Source organism: Hylobates moloch, unplaced genomic scaffold, assembly GCF_009828535.3.
Source record: "Hylobates moloch isolate HMO894 unplaced genomic scaffold, HMol_V3 SCAFFOLD_15, whole genome shotgun sequence".
Taxonomy (NCBI): domain Eukaryota; kingdom Metazoa; phylum Chordata; class Mammalia; order Primates; family Hylobatidae; genus Hylobates; species Hylobates moloch.
The window spans coordinates 26,070,282-26,087,404 of NW_026652290.1; the positions used below are offsets into that span (position 1 = coordinate 26,070,282).

General features: G+C 37.2%; 1 long non-coding RNA gene across 1 annotated transcript; it reads left to right on the top strand.

Moving 5' to 3' along the window:
* The first annotated feature begins 14,513 nt into the window (after positions 1-14,513).
* On the top strand, positions 14,514-15,182 carry LOC116483271 (uncharacterized). The gene is made up of 2 exons (XR_004252230.1): positions 14,514-14,571; positions 14,958-15,182. It is a non-coding gene; the product is annotated as an uncharacterized LOC116483271 (long non-coding RNA).
* Positions 15,183-17,123: the final 1,941 nt, after the last annotated feature.

Here is a 17,123-nt window from a genome sequence, read left to right on the forward strand (position 1 = left end):
ATTTAGTAATCAAGCATCTTTGCCAATAACTTATCAACCATTTATCTAGAATACTTGGTTCACTTTGTCATTATAGCAGTTGCACTAACAGGATGAAATAGCAGCCTGTCTCAAATTAGTTCTGCATTGGTCAAATGAAACAAATTTTAACAAATCAGGATTTTTGAGAGTCATTTTTCCTAGTCTTTTTTTTTTTTCCAGTAACAGAATAAGCCATTATAATTGAATTCAGCTTTATTATCCTCTTCCTTGATTTTCTCTTTTTTTGATCAGTATTTAGCTGAATCACCTTTGTGGTTCCAGCGATATCTTTTGGACCAATTTATTAATAATAGTTTAATAAAGGTTCAACAATGTAGAAAAGTCCTATTGTTTAGGATTTTATTTTACATTTTAATTCTAAACTATTATGTTAGGGGGTAGATATTTATTAGATAGGGAGTAGATATTTATTAGTTCAGTGGAGGCTAGAGTAGAATAATTCTTTTCTAACCTATCTGGCTGAAAAGAGTATTATGAGGCTTAGAAAATGTAATTCCTGCCCCAGTTGAATTTGGGCTTTCCTCGATTCATGACTTCAAATGGCTTACCTTGCCTTTTGATTTCTTTCTCCCCTGAGCTAGCTAATCAAATCTCTTCATCCCAGCCCTCAAATCCTCTGGCTGATGTTCATCACACTTCATTCTCTCTATTGCTTTGTCTTTTTGAAAGTCCTCTTGCTATTTCTTTCTTTACTTTGCAGTACCACTTCAAAGTTTTGCCCATATCCCCTCTACAGGAAAACATCATCTCAGTGTAATTATTTAGTAAAAAGGACTAATAGAAAAGGAGTTCAAACACTAGAGATTCAGGAATGCATATTCCATTTAAACAACCATACTGCCTCTGTCTCTGAGAGGAAATGCTCTCTCAGACGTTCAGTTTCCTTTCTGTGTAGTGAGAATGCATGTAACTTTTCCTCAGCTCCCCAGATTCACAGGAGACAAGGTGGCATAAAGCACGCAAAAACCATTAGGCTTTGGAAACAGAAAAAACAGTTTTCAAATGTTTGTTTTATTGTTTATAAATCAATTTTCTTGGGGAAAAAAGATTTTCTAAAATGGTGAAATCATGTAGATTAAAATAAATAGATTTTAAAGATTTTATTCTTCTCATTAATGAGAGAACCAGGTGAATATCATAATGTGTTCAAAAGAGAATCCAATGACATGTCAATGTAGATCGTATATATATATGTGGTTTGTGTATATGCACACATTATATCTATTTATACATACTAACATACACATACGTAAGGAGATAAACACATATGTATATATGTGTACATATACCCACATACCCACACACATCAAGTGTATTGGAATTTGGGTTTCTGCATATCCAATTCAGATTTGTCATTATTGAAATTAATTTTTGACATTTTTGAGAATACTTTCAGATGCTAAGGTGAATGGATTTCATTTTTAATTACTGAATTTGAATATAGACAATAAACTTTGAAGTGAAATACTACTGAATACATTTCCAATTTTCCTGCACGGTGTTTCATCAATATTATAGTGTTGTCTTTGCTGCTTTAATAGCAATATATCATTTCCTTTGGTCTATATTCTCAGAGGATGCTTTGAAAATTCCCGGTTTTATCTACTTATATTAATAATTGTCCTTGAAAATAACATGCCTGGCTGCGGATTTTTAGCAGATCCTTTACAATGTAGAAAATTATCAAGGTGATGTTTAAGAGGAGAAATAGTTGTACCAATTTCAATATTCTAATTAATACATCACTGGAAATATTAAATACTATTTATATTTGTTATGAAAGCTCCATGGGCAACAAATATATACAGTATTAAGGCAAATGCTGATCTTGTTATCTACAATTTGACAACATTCCTCCAAAGACCACATGTACTTGTTAGAAAAAATGCCATTTTCTGAGATGTAGATGTGGAGACGCATGAATATAATAAATCTGAAAATGTTGAACTTTGCAGGAGCCCTATGAGTCTAGAAAACAGTCAAGGTGAGGAATTTGCTCTGTTCTTCTGTGATCTGGAAAAGACATAAACCAAAGGAACAGCCCTCCCCATAAGACTTAGATCAAAGATGTGGAGCCTTCTTTGTTTAACCTACTACAAGTTCAGACACATAACCTTCAAACTCCCATTATTTGTTTCATAAACGATGAACTAAACTTCTTGTCCCCACTGATCAATAAAAACAAAATGCTTGTTAATCAAACTTCAGTTAAGTTTCTCTTCTTCAAGGTCCCTGAACTTTAGCCTACCCTCGGCCTAAGCCATACAACTGTCCCTCTTGAGAACAGGCTGGCATCAGAATAAAACATCCTCTGATCAACTGTTTGATAATAATATGCTTTCATCCCACTTCCACACACCTGGTTCTTTTTAGCCTTATTTACTCCTCCCTATAAAAGAAAATCCCTTTTTGTCTAATTCTTGAGATACTTGTAGATCTTATCATGAGAGCATTTTTTCCTATTGCAACAGTCCATTCAACCCTCCTTGCAAAAATTCTTTTGAATAAAGTCTCTACTTATGAAATCCCGATTTGATTTTTGTTTGATATCTCATAGACTGTTATATATTTGGGCATTTTGATTTGGAATAGTTTCTGAATATCATAATAGCCCTATTATTATTAAAGCCTGGTGTAAAAAGGGTTTTGAAGAGGAGCTGGAATAAAGTAGACACCCACTACAATGGTAGCTATGATGATGAAGATGTTGATGTTGTTGATATTGCTGTTGCTGTTGCTGCTGCTGATGATGATGAAAGCAGGGAGTATCCTCTTGGATCTAAATTTAGAGCTCAGAAGTCAGGTCTGCATGCGATATTTGAAAGATAAATTGGGAAAGAAAAGAAAAACTCAACTGCCACTTGAGACCTCCAGTGCATGAGTAAAAGATTAATGATTCACTATTGCCTAATAATTGCCTAACCATTATAAACTGTTACTAGTGTGTGCAAAAATGGATCCCCAGAGGAAGCCCATGGTCCAGTGTGCATGTTCAATTCTTTTTGGACAATTATACACACATAGTTATATATAGATAGGTAGATAGATATAGATATATATAAAGTCATTACATGTGTACGTGTGTGTGTGTGTGTGTGCATGCGCATGTGCATAAAGTCATTCCACTTCTTAGTGACCTAGGCATGGTACTGGCATTTATCCAGGCACATGATTGATACTTATTTAACTTTCAGAAGCTCTGTTAACTAATTAAATAATTAAAAATATCATTTTATTCATCGAAATACGACTCTCATTTTAACTCTTCCTAGGAAATCTAAATAGGTTTCACAAGTAAATTTTATGAAAACTTAAAAGAAACATTAAGTGGGGAGGAATTCTCTACTAAATTAGGCAATTTCAGGTGTCCCTAGAGAGCTGATAACTCAGCAACATGTGAGGATTCTCTTACAAACTGTAAAATGATCTAAATGTATTCTATTTTTGAATATAACTTACAAATGCATATTTACTATGTCCTATAAAAATAAATGCAAGTAACTGCCAGATCTAACAGAGCATTGTATGTGTGTCTCTATCAAAGTCAAAAGCATGTTGATTATGCACAGTGCTTGACAAAAAGGCAAGGTTAACTCATTTCTGGGGTGCAAAGAAGAATACCTATAAGCAATTTATTTTTCCCCACAGACCGTGCTTGATAGGCTAATAGAATCACAAAGCTGCCACACCATTCACTACACTTCAACTCACATCCAAATCATTCTCAGAGAACCCACATAGAAATGTGAGTAAAGTAAAGCGCTATACTCTAAATGCAGAATATAGTTTTTTATTTAACTATGTACTCTTGGGTTGTGTCATAATACATGGAGACGGAGAGACAAAATCATATATTCACATTGTTGTATAGTGTGTTGGTAAGTGGACAACACGAGAACACTGACTAATACACTATACAACATTATTAATGAAAATAAGAGATTGGTTAATCTATCATCTATCTATCTATCTATCTATCTATTATCTATCATCTATCAAGAGACAGATACGGAGACAAAGGCAGAAAGAGGAGGGAGATTTATTATGAAGAATCAGCTCACATGATTATGGAAGTCAAGAAGTCCCACAATCTGCCATCTGCAAGCTGAAGACACAAAAGATCCAGGGTTCTAATTTCAGTTCAAGTGCAAAGACCTGACAAGCAGGTGAGCCAATGGTGTAAATCCCAGTTCAAGGGCAGGAGAAGACTAATATCCCAGCTCACAGCCAGGCAGAAAGAAAAAGGGATAAATCCCTCTTTGCTATGCCTTTTAGTTCTATTCAGGGCCTCAAAAGATTGTTATAATGTCCACTCACATTGGGGAGAGAAATCTGCTTTACTGAGTTCATGATTCTAATACTAATTTCTTCCAAAAACATCTTCATAAACACAGAGAGAAATATGTTTAATCTCGGCACCCTGTGCAGGAGTAAAGTTAACATATAAAATTAACCATCACAGTTAGCTACAGGAGCTAAGCTTAACAGTCATATTGCAATCACTATCTTTCACGTATGTGTGCACTATATACATGTCTCTTTACTGTAAGCCATTGTGGAAGTGTCAGCAGATTTTACTCATTTTCTTTCCTCTCTTACTCTCTCAATTTTTTTCCTTCTCCTTTCATTTCACCTTTCTTTTCTTTCCTCTACTTATTTCCTTTTTCTTCTCTCCCTTTTTTCATCCTTTTTTCTTGCTTTTTCTTATTTTTCTGTTTATTTCCCTTTTTTTTTTTTTTGCTTTCTTGATATTTACCCAAAGGAGTTGAAAACTTGTATCTACACAAAAACCTGCACATGGTTGCTTATAGCAGCTTCATTTATAATTGCCAAAACTTGGAAGCAACTAAGATGTTCTTCAATAGGTGAAAGGATAAATAGACTGTGGTACAGCCAGACAATGAAATATTATTCAGTGCTAAAAAGAGATAAAACCATGGCAGATAAAACCATGCATGTTTCTATGAAATAAGTCAATCTTAAAGGGCTACATACAGTATGATTCCAATCATATTACATTCCAGAAAAGGCAAAAATACAAAGAGAGTAAAAATATTGGTAGTTGCTAAAGGTTAGAGGGAAGGGAGAGACAAATAGGCAGAAAACAGATGATTTTTAGGGCAGTAAAACTATTCTGTATGATACTATAATGGTGGATCATTTCATTCATTATACATTATTCAAACCCATAGAATGTACAACACCAAGAATGAATTCTAATGTCAACAACGGACTGTGGCGATTTTGAGGTTTCAATGTAAGCTGAACTTCAAAAAATGTACCACTCCATTGTGGATGTTGATAATGGGGGAGGCTATGCATGTGTGGGGACAAGGAGTATTATGGGATATCTCTGTACTTTCCTCTCAATTTTGCTGTGAACCTAACACTGCTCTGAAAGACAATGTCTTATATATAAAACGAGCGCAGACACAAAAGGACAAATATGTGATTCCACTTATATATGCAATATCTCAAACAGGCAAATTCATAGAGAAGGAAAAAAATTAGAAGTTACTAGGATCCAAGGGAAATGGGGGATAAAATAATATTGCCTTATGGGTACAGTTTCTGTTTGGGGTAATGAAAAATTTTGGATAGACAGTGGTGAAAGTTGCACAACTTTGTAAATATGATTAATGCCACTGTATTGTACATTTAAAAATGGTTAAAATGGCAAATTTTATGGTGCACACAACCACAATAAATTAGGGAAAAATCAAAAAGCAAGAAAAAATAATTTTAACATACCAAAGGACATTTTACTGACAAGTATTTCATAAACAGTTAAGAAGGATGAAGCCAATAATCAATGCCTAACAGCTCATTGGCCTTGGAAACAGAACTCCCCACCTGCTTTACTTTGCCTTTTGAAAATCTTTGCACTGTAGTCCTTTGGCCCTATTTGGAGTGACATTATATGCCTCATACTCTTGAAGCAGGTATTACTAAAACATTCTGTGTGCTCATCCTCTACCTTGATCATTGCCGCTACTCTAGTGTTGTGTGACCAAAATGCTGAATTCACTGCATTTGTTAATCCAAAGGCAGGTGTGGAATTCTTCCTTGGCAAGGAAACATCTATGTATAGGTCTGTCTCCTGGTTAGATGGGTATTTCTGTGAGATTTGACAGGTGAAGTTCTTCACTGATAGGTTCTTTACATCCTTCCACAAACAAATACCTTTGATCCATTCTTTGTTTCAGTACACATTTAGACACTGTGCTAATGTATTTGGAATAGGATCGTTACTTAGAAATTGAGAGATAAGAATTCCAGTTTGGGCTTTGGTACAAGGTAAGTGACCTTGGAAAAAACATTTGTTTCTCTTGGCCTTAATAGCCCTTTTGCTAAATGAGGGTTTGGCTTAGCTTAGTAATTGACAAACGCGTTAGCAGCAAAAATCCTTGCGCGCATATACAAACAATAGTGAATCTGTTCTGTTTGACATTTCCCGATTCCCTTTCTTCACCTATGAAGCACCAGAGCAAAAGCATTGGACTCAATGGTATTTAATGCCTATAGTTTCATGTAGCAATCCTCTTGAGAACTGATTGTGATTGTCTTCATTATATATTAAAACCTATATACATACACACTAGAGATATCATTACGAAAAAATCTTCAATATAGTATTTTTATTAAGATTAAATTCATATAGAATAAAATTAACTTTTTAAAAGTGAAAATGTAGTGGCATTTAATACATTCATGATATGGGACAACCACCAATTCTATTTAGTTCTAAAACATTTTCATTATATTTGTTATTTTTAAATGACTTTTCCTGTACATTAAATAATATATTTTAAATAATACAAAAAGATAGACAGTGATGGAAACCAAAATTAAATTAACTTGAATACTATAGCAGAAGGCTAAAATTAAAATTTTGGAGCCAACATGTACACACACACACACACACACACACACACAAAAATTTAATTAATATCATCGATCCCTCATTATTATAATGGAAAATAATAATAACCCAAACTAACAACCTAATCTATTTGGATGTTCAAGTTCAAATAGCATTTCAGATGTAAAAATATAGAAATATTTATAATCTATAGAAATACATATTATTGCCAAGAAGCAGGACAATATTTAAAAAGCTGAGGGAAACCCTGAGTCCCCTTAACAGACTTTGGATTGATAAGATGTAACGCAACCTAAATATAGTTTTATTTAGAAGCCCAACATGATTTCACAAACATTCAAAAATAAAATAATATTAATGTATTACTTCCAAGAATGCCCCTGTAGACCTTTCCCTAAGACATTATGACCCTTCCCATGATTAAGAAAATAGTAACATAAAGAAAAGAATAGGTATAATAGTAATTTTTACGCAAAATTATATAGAACTTCGGGGGAGGAACTGGGAATTAACCAACATGAAATCAAAAGAGATAATTAAAGATGAAAAGGTGTTCCTTGTTATGCAAATAACAATAGTCAAGCCTACATGTTCAAAGATTTTTGGAGCACTCTAAACTTTTGCTTCGTCAACTGTCTTTGGTCAGCGTATTGATCCAGAAGTTGTAATATTACAAAGTTGTACGTCTATATTGGCTCTCTTATTCTACTGATCAACATGACGCCAAAAAAAAACCATGATTTTTTTTAAGGTCCTCCTAGTACTACTACTGGGTGAGGAGTAACCAGTCTGCTGACAAAATATTTCCCTTCTGAACATGGATTGTAACCACTCCTCCTTGCCAGGAGACAGAGTGTTGGAACAAGACATCAATACCATTTTGCATTATACTTTCTCCCAACTTGTTAGGATTCTGTAAATATTTCCTCATGACATTAAACGTTCTTCTATGAGATCATTTTAATGACTAAATCATCTTTTATCATATGGTTGTTACTATAATTTATTTAGTGAAACTGAGGACTTTAAACTGGTATTTCCTGAAAAAAAATACCACCTTCATAGGTGGTATATGATGACAGAACAAAACTACTTGGAATTGGCTGAAATTTGGGAAATTTAGGATGTATTTCCATGGCTTTCTGACCAAATCCCGTTTTAGTTTTGTTTTTTTTTTTTCATCATGTTCTGCATTAATGGTTTTAACCTGGAGGCAATTTTCTCCCACAGGCCATTTGGCAATGACTGTAGACAATTTTAGTGACCACAGCTGGGGTGGGAGGTACAAAGAGGGTGTTAACTAAAATTAAGTGAGCAGAGACCACAGATGCTGCTAAACACCCTACGATGCATAGGACAGCGCCCCCTACCCACAACAAAGAATTAGCTGGCCAAAAAGTGTCACTAGTGCTGAAACTGAGAAACTCCGCTCCACATGAACCACAAATAAAAGGAAGGTAAATATTTCAGATAGTCCACTTACCACATTGTCTTCCTCATAAACACATTTTGGATTTGGGTTAAAACGACTTTAAATTACTAAAGGTGATTTACACGTGTGTGGTGTAGAGAAAATTTCAATCATCTTAATACAAGAGCGTGTTGGCCCTTGCTCCTGTGCTTGGTCTATTCGCCTTTTCTGAATAAGCTTCCAAGTGTGCGCCATTACATCCTCTCTCTCTTTGAACCAGAAATTCAGGAGAGGACCCACAGACCCTCTGAAGGAAGTGGACTGCTCCTGCAGGACCCGGGAGACACCACAAATACAGTGAGTGCCCAACTGTGGAAGTGGGAAAGGGAGACCCTCCTCTCCTGAACACACGGCCCCACAGGGGAAGCTGAAGGTCTGTTGGCGGGAAAAGTTTCCGACCTTACCTGGAGCTAAGCCAATTGTGAGAGCTGAAATGCCGGGGTACAGGAAGCAGCAGAAACGCCCTGGGAGCTCGCTGTGTCCAGTTGCTAGGGACATTCCTTCCTGGTGGGAGTGATACCGGCCCTTCGGTTTGTGTGGGAGCTGGGTGAAGCCTGTGACTTGTGGCTTTCCCCTACTTTCCTGATAACCGCCATGACTCAGCAAAGGCAGCCATAAGCCTCCTGGGCATACAACTCCAGTGACCTGGGAATCTCACCCCATCCCCCACAGCAGCTGCAGCAAGACTCCCCTAAGGAGAGTCTGAGTTCAGACATGCCTAGCTCTGCCCTCGCCAAATGGTCCTTCCCTATCCACCCTGGTAGCGGAAGACAAAGGGCATATAATCTTCGGAGTGTTAGAGCCCTGCCCACCTCTGGTCCCTCTCTATACTAGCTGATGCTTTCTGGAAAGCGCCACCTCCTGGCAGGAGGCAACCACACAAAAATACAGCATTAAAGCATAAGAACCTTCATGGAGTCCATTGCATGGGCTAGCAGCCCTCGCTCGCTCTCCGCGCCTCCTCGGCCTCGGCGTCCACTCTGGCCGCGCTTGAGGAGCCCTTCAGCCCGCCGCTGCACCGTGGGAGACTCTCTGGGCTGGCGGAGGCCAGAGCCGGCTCCCTCTGCTTGCGGGGAGGTGTGGAGGGAGAGGCGCGGATGGGAACCGGGGCAGCGCGCGGCGCTCGCGGGCTAGCGCGAGTTCCTGGTGGGCGCAGGCTCGGCGGGCCCGCACTCAGAGCGGCCAGCTGGCGCCCCGCCTGCCTGGGCAGTGAGGGGCTTAGCACCCGGGCCAGCAGCTGCGGAGGGTGCGCAGGGTCCCCCAACTCTGCTGGCCCGCCCGCGCAGCGCTCTAATTCTCGCCGGGCCTCAACCGCCTGCCCGCGGGGCAGGGCTCCGGACTGCATCTTTTTTTTTTTTCTTTTTTTCTTGAGACAGAGTCTGGCTCTCTTACCCAGGTTGGAGTGCAGTGGCGCAATCTCGGCTCACTGCAAGCTCCACCTCCCGGGTTCACGCCATTCTCCTGCCTCAGCCTCCCGAGTAGCTGGGACTACAGGCGCCTGCCACCGCGCCCAGCTAATTTTTTGTATTTTTAGTACAGACGGGGTTTCACCGTGGTCTCGATCGCCCAACCTCGTGATCCGCCCACCTCGGCCTCCCAAAGTGCTGGGATGACAGGCGTGAGCCACAGCGCCCGGCCTGCATCTCTTGTTTGGTTCCCATGAACAACATCTTCCCTCTCCTGGCCTACTGTTGCTCTGGCATGTGACCAATTTTTGTGAACATGTATGTGATCCAAATTATATGTGATCCAAATATTGACAGTTCACCATGCCACACCTTACCCCAGCCTCATCATAGCATACTCTAGTAAGTGGTTAATGTAAAGAAAAATTTTACCATGTTGCTTAAACGTGCTATTTTCAGAGAGATTGCATAACCACTAATAGGTAACTTGCTCTCATGTTTTTGGACATAAAACATTAGAATGGTGGTCAATATCTGGCCCACATGGGTCAATTAGAATCTGTAGAGACTTTGTTCATATTTTCTTATTCTTTTTTCTGTGTCTTTGTTGAATTGGGTTAATAGATTTCCAATTGTCATTCAGAGACTCTAATTCAGGAACCAGACAAATAACTTACTTTTATGGAAAGGAAAGAGGTAACAACGGGAGATAGTGGCAAATTAGAAAGTGTACCTCTGCTTTCTAATTTGTGCCTGTTACTCAGCTTTTAAGGATGGTTGACCTCTGGAAACCATGTCAAGTATTTCTACATTTTCTAATCTAATTATTTAAAAAAAAAATTAGACATCATATTTCTCTAGAATTATCCTAGCGACTTGGGAGGCTGATGTGGGAGAATTTCTTGAGGCCACGAGTTCAAGACCAGAGTGAGTAACATAGTAAGACTTTAGCTCTAAAAGATAGAAATAAATTTTAAAAATTAGCTGGGTGTGGTGGCACTCATCTATAGTATCAGCTGCTCAGGAGGCTGAGGTAGGAGTATCACTTGAGCCCAGAAGTTGGAGGCTTTAGTGAGTCATTATCAAACCACTGCACTCTGAAAACAAAGAAACAGACAAACAAAAACAAAAAGAATTATCCTAATTTCGAGTTGTTGGCAAATTTTAACTTAATTTAAATTTAATTGTTGGCAAATTCCGTGTTTTTACTCCTGGACACTAGCTTCTAGTTTGCAACTTTTATTTCTATTTGGCTTATATTACCTTTTTTTTTTTTTTTACCATGCATGATATTTTTACAGCATATTTTTGCAAATTTTACCATAAACTATGCATAATCAATGTGCGTTGCCACATCAAAAGTCCTAATCTTTGATCTACTGAAATAGCCATTGAGTTATCACTTATGAACACTAAAATTATATTTTGAATTAAAAGTTTTGATACCTTAGCCCAACAGAATAAATGATGTGGAATTATAAATGCTACAAGAGAATAGTAGGTAGAGATTTCTTACAGTGTGGGACATGAAACTTTTAAGCTTCTCTAAAAAGAACTAAGATTTGAATAATAATTTATAGTTAGTATTCTATGTCATAACATTAATGAATTTGTTACACAGAATAATCCATGTAAGGTGCTACTGTTATCTATTTGACGAAGTAAAAAGTAAACTCGAAGACTTGGTCAGTCTTACACAGAGTTAAGTAAAAGCTGTAGAACCAAATATTGATGATCTGACTTCCAGCTTCAGATGTCGCCCATGATACAAGGCCAGTTGTATTTAAAACATATCCATTTTCATAAACCTGCCCAAGGGAAGTGTCAACACAGCTAATTGACACATTGATTTTGAAACATGGTACCTGATTTTGGTGCCTCTGAAATATCACTTACAGATGAAGAAATTTTCAGTATTATCATCTTCTAACACTTTGACACTGAGGGAAATTGAAAGAAAGAGGGCCACAACGTGGCCTGACAATTGCCCCTGGCTTTTAATTTAATATTGTTTTTAACAATATTAAATTTTTAATAAAATACATGCTGTGCTGGCAACTTACAACTATGAGCTATCCTGAGATTCAAATATAATGATGACCAACGGCAATTTCTTTGTTTATTGTGTGACATATGTGGGTAATTATATAACTTCCTCAAGGCAAAATGCTGTTTGAAAGGCTTACCTAAAGAAAACAAAACTATTTTTATTCCTGAGTTGATTATAATTTGATTTTCGTTCAACCTATTCTCCTAATTAATGGTCTGAAAGAGATATTTGACTTTCCAAATTCGCCTAGTCCTTGTTCATGGATTTCACGTTGTGTAGACAATTGGAGAATTTTCTAATGCAGTTGGTAGAAACTGATTTCTGTTGGCCTTTAGGGAAAGCAAACTTTTGCTTTGTTTTTTTTCTCTTTCCAACCCTCGCAGGAAGAAATTCTAACATTGTACTCCTGGTGAAGGTCTGTCGTTTACAAAGAGGCAAAAGTTGTTTCATTCCCTTGGTACATTGACATGTATCTGTCAGATTCTCCAACATTGAAGGTTTATTTTCCCTAGTGGTTGGTGGTTAAAGACCTGCCTGGGGCCTCCTTCTTTCTGGGGTGGGCCTGAAACCTGAGAGCTAGGCAGAAATGTAGGTGGGTCCCAGAAAAAGTATCTACAGGGTGAATGGCTTATCTTCTACTTTATATGATGAGAAGAAATTATCATTTCTTATTTCCGCTCTTCCTTAGCGTCATCTTTCTTTGTCGCTTTACATTAGGATAGTAGCAAATTCTTAGAGGCCATGTAAATAAAGTGTGGGCCTAAGGGATAACTAACAAGATAAGACTCAGTATGTATTCAAAAGGGGTCCGTACAGGTTTGGATATCTCACAGGATTGTGATGTGCAAATAGAGTTTGGGACTTTAAAATGTATGCATATATAGTAATACACAGAGCAAATTTACTTGAACTTTTTCTTTGGCCATATACATACACATTTATAGTATTCTAGAATTATGTCTGCCATATTCTTTTTTCTATATTAAGCATAAGAAATGTGTGGGTTAGTAAACTAGGGGCAGACATGCACAAAGTCCTGGGCTTTGTAAAGGAGTCTTACTCCTCAAGCAGTTTTCAGAGCTGCATTTAACTATGGGCAAAATCCCATGCAAAATTCTTGTTCAATAAGACATTCTGGAAACCACTTAATTTTAAAAGAATATGTGTCTAGTTTTAGAGTTAAATTAGGCTTGCATGGAAGCTCAAATTGCAATGGCAACCGCTATTCTCACGTGCAAATGTATGCATTTAGAAAGGATATTGAGAATACTATGCAGCCATAAAAAATGATGAGTTCATGTCCTTTGTAGGGACATGGATGAAACTGGAAAACCTCATTCTCAGTAAACTATCGCAAGGACAAAAAACCAAACACCGCATGTTCTCATTCATAGGTGGGAATTGAACAGTGAGAACTCATGGACACAGGAAGGGGAACATCACACTCCGGGGACTGTTGTGGGGTGGGGGGAGGGGGGAGGGACAGCATTAGGAGATATACCTAATGCTAAATGATGAGTTAATGGGTGCCTCAAAACAACATGGCACATGGATACATATGTAACAAACCTGCACATTGTGCACATGTACCCTAAAACCTAAAGTATAATAATAAAAAAATAAAAATAAAAAATAAAAAAAGAAAGGATATTGAATTTTTTATCTAAGGTAATTAGTTTTTGGTAGGAATGGGATTCTTTTCTGGAGATGCATTTACTGTGCTGATAGGTTGCATTATATATGAAGCATGGCACTATATCAATATATTTATAGCTATTTCAGTTTTCATATTTACTGCTAGGATTGGAGAGGAGGTGACTTGCTTTTGACAATGTAGATGTTTAAGGCTGATATTCATATTCAAGCAAACATTATTCACTATCATATTCAGGCAAACATTATTGATTCTCTGGAAGTTAGAAATAGAAGTATTTCCAGTTCAAAGTATTTATCCTCTCTCATCTATTCCAAGGATTCTAAAAAGTTTATCTGTTGTAAAAACATTCTCCAAAATAATTAGAATAATTATTCTATTAGATTTTTCTATTAGGACAATATAGCATGATCTTTCCTAAAATGTGTTTTCTTTGTTTCTGCCTTGAATCTGATTCAGCCATTGAAATCAGGTCAAGAATTCCAATGTTCAAGATCTGGTCATTTATTTTGTTTTCAAACTCGAATATATACAAAACCCTACCCATAACACTGTGGGGCTATTACCAATTCCCCTAACCACCAAATAGTCTTAATCCTCCATTTTGAGGAAGCATCAGTTCTATCCCAGCTCTGCTGCCCATAAGAAGATAGCAGCGCGAATCAGATTCTCTCTTCCCCACAGAACCAGATTTCTTTTCTTTTTTTTTTTTTTTTTTGAAACAGAGTCTCACTCTGTCGTCCAGGCCGGAGTGCAGTGGTGAGATCTCGGCTCACTGCAAGCTCCGCCTCCCGGGTACACGCCATTTTCCAGCCTCAGCCTCCGGAGTAGCTGGGACTACAGGTGCCTGCCGCCACACCCGGCCAATTTTTTGTATTTTTAGTAGAGACGGGGTTTCACCTTGTTAGCTGGGATGGTCTTGATCTCCTGACCTCGTGATCCGCCCACCTCAGCCTCCCAAAGTGCTGGGATTACAGTCTTGAGCCACCGCGCCCGGCCCAGAACCAGATTTCTGAGACAGAATGATCAGGGTCACAGATGACATTTAGGATGACAAGTTTAAGGGTAAGAATGTTGCCTATCCTGGGTTGAAACTGTTTCATACAAAGTCAAAGCAAAAACTTCAGGCGAAGTCAGAGAGAAAAGTATTGCAAAGAGTTATACAGAAACAGATGAGTTTTTTTAAACAAGCAAACTGAACAAAGGTATATAATGGGGCAGAGTTTGTGTTCCTTGGTTGACATCGCATGGGTATTAACCAATACCATATTAGTTCTTTGGTCCATTCACCTTTGGCTATAATGCCAGATTAAAATGATAGTTTCAACTTGGGAAAATTTGGAGTTTGTGAGTAGAGTTATTTGTATGCATCTATGTGCCCTTTGGAAGAATTTGCAAATGATTTGCTTAATAACTTTTAAAATCTGGCTTTGCTCTGACATTGCTCCTAGGTAATTGGTTGTTACAAGAGACGAGAAAGAGCAATAGTGAAAATAAACACAGGCACAAAGCAGAGGCATTTTCTTCCACTTCAACAGAGCTCCTATGCCTAAACGGGGCAGGGGAATTGTGGATGTCACAGTGCCATTAACAGTAAAGCCAAGTGACATGAGTTTGTCTTTGTAACAAACCTGCACATGTACTCCTGAATCTAAAATAAAAATTTAAAAAATAAATAATGTTAAATTGAAAAAAGAGTACTCTCACGTAATCAGCAAGGTCATGATGCTATTGCCAATTGATTTTTATTTTTGTCATATAATGACATTTGATTGAGACCATGATTTATTTCATTCTATTACCATATAATTAACTTATAATTAATAGCTGCAATTTTGTCCATTATCAAACATTGAAAGCTGGGCATTATTAGTTTTATTGATGTTGAAACCTTTACTGTGAAACCTATAGAAACTTCCCCAGAACGAGGTGGATTTGATCCTAAAGTCTGTGTTCTTTCCCTCAGACCACACGTGCACTCTTCAAGCCCATTCCACCAGCAGAGTTCCTTTCACTTGTGGTAATTACTTTATCAATTTAAGTAGTTTGGCCAAGTCGTTTTTGGAGAATGACAGAACATTCAGTGGCCTTTTAGTAGCTTTCTAGGCCAAAATCCCATCCAATGAAAGAATAACATCTTCATATTATCTGAAGAATGGTCTTTCATCCTTGATCAGAACATGTCACATCATAAGGAAGTACAGTATTTCAAAAGGATGCTATTGTATTTAGCAGAAATCACATCGTTTGAGTAACTATTTCCCTCTTTTCCTCATCCTGTTTTTTTGGTGCTATTTAAAAAAAATCAAGTCTTTCTTATGCAAAACCTGTAAAATAATAAGCAATAGCTAAATAATTTCTTCTCTGAGCCAAACCTCTTTAATATCTTAAGCTACTCCTATGCCAGGAAACCCCTAGGAAATCTTCTATTCACATCACAGGCATCTCAATCACTTGCCAAGTAACATCCTTTCCTTCATCTAGAAAATAAAGGTTTCATAAAATGTCACTGAAGTAATTTATCTAAATTAAAACTAATAGAGGAAGTAGAAGCATGTAAGGTTCTGCCAAGCTCTAACATCTTGATTTCTGTCTAGATAAATTACAAACATTCTCTATTTTAAAATTATTTTTAGTCTTCAATAGAGGCCACTTTTCTCAGGGTCTCAAATTAGGAAAGATATAACTGGATATCACTCCTATTTATCAGAATATAAAAGAAGGGCCAAGAAACCTCAGTCCTGAGAAAACAGAGAAAGGCCACATCCACAGATTGTGGTTCTAGATGATTCAGTCTAAGTTGAGATGCAGGAAGAAGGCTTTGCTTCCTAAACATTGGCAACAAAGAAAGTTGCCATGCAAACATGAATCACAAAATCTTCTGTAGTAACATCTAATTATTATCTCATATTCATTCATAGAAAATAAAAGTGACATTTAAGAATAATTTTTATTTATAAACTTAATATCCTGAATGTTCTCATTGGTATATAAAAAGGACCAATTAATTAGGGCTTGGTCTTGTGTCAAAATACTGTAAAATGGTAACTATAATATATAATATATAAATCTTTGTTATATGATCACAGATATCTGAACATTATCTTGTTTGTTACTATTTCTTATTATGCTTTTGCTGACAGAAAATCCAACTAGTTATAAACTATTAATAAGTCTTTCTTTCAGGGTGTAGCTCTAAGAATTAGAAACAAAAATGAACTTTTTCCCCCATGCAAAAAGAATGAAATTATGTCCTATGCAGCAATGTGGATGAAAATGGAAGTCATTATTCTAAATGAACTAACTCAGAAACAGAAAGCCAAATATCACATGTTCTCACTTATAAGGGGGGAGTTAAACAATAGGTATATACAGACATAAAGATGGAAATAATAGACACTGGGGACTACATAAGTAGGGAGGGTGGGAATAGGGTGAGGAAGAATTATCTATTGGGTGCAATGTTTAATATTTGGGCGAGCCTGGTGCAGTGGCTAACACCTGTAATCCAGACACTTTGGTAGGCAAAGGTGGGAGGATTTCTTGAGCTCAGAAGTTTGAGACCAACCCAGGCAACATAATGGGATCCTGTCTCTATAAAAAAAATACAAAAATTA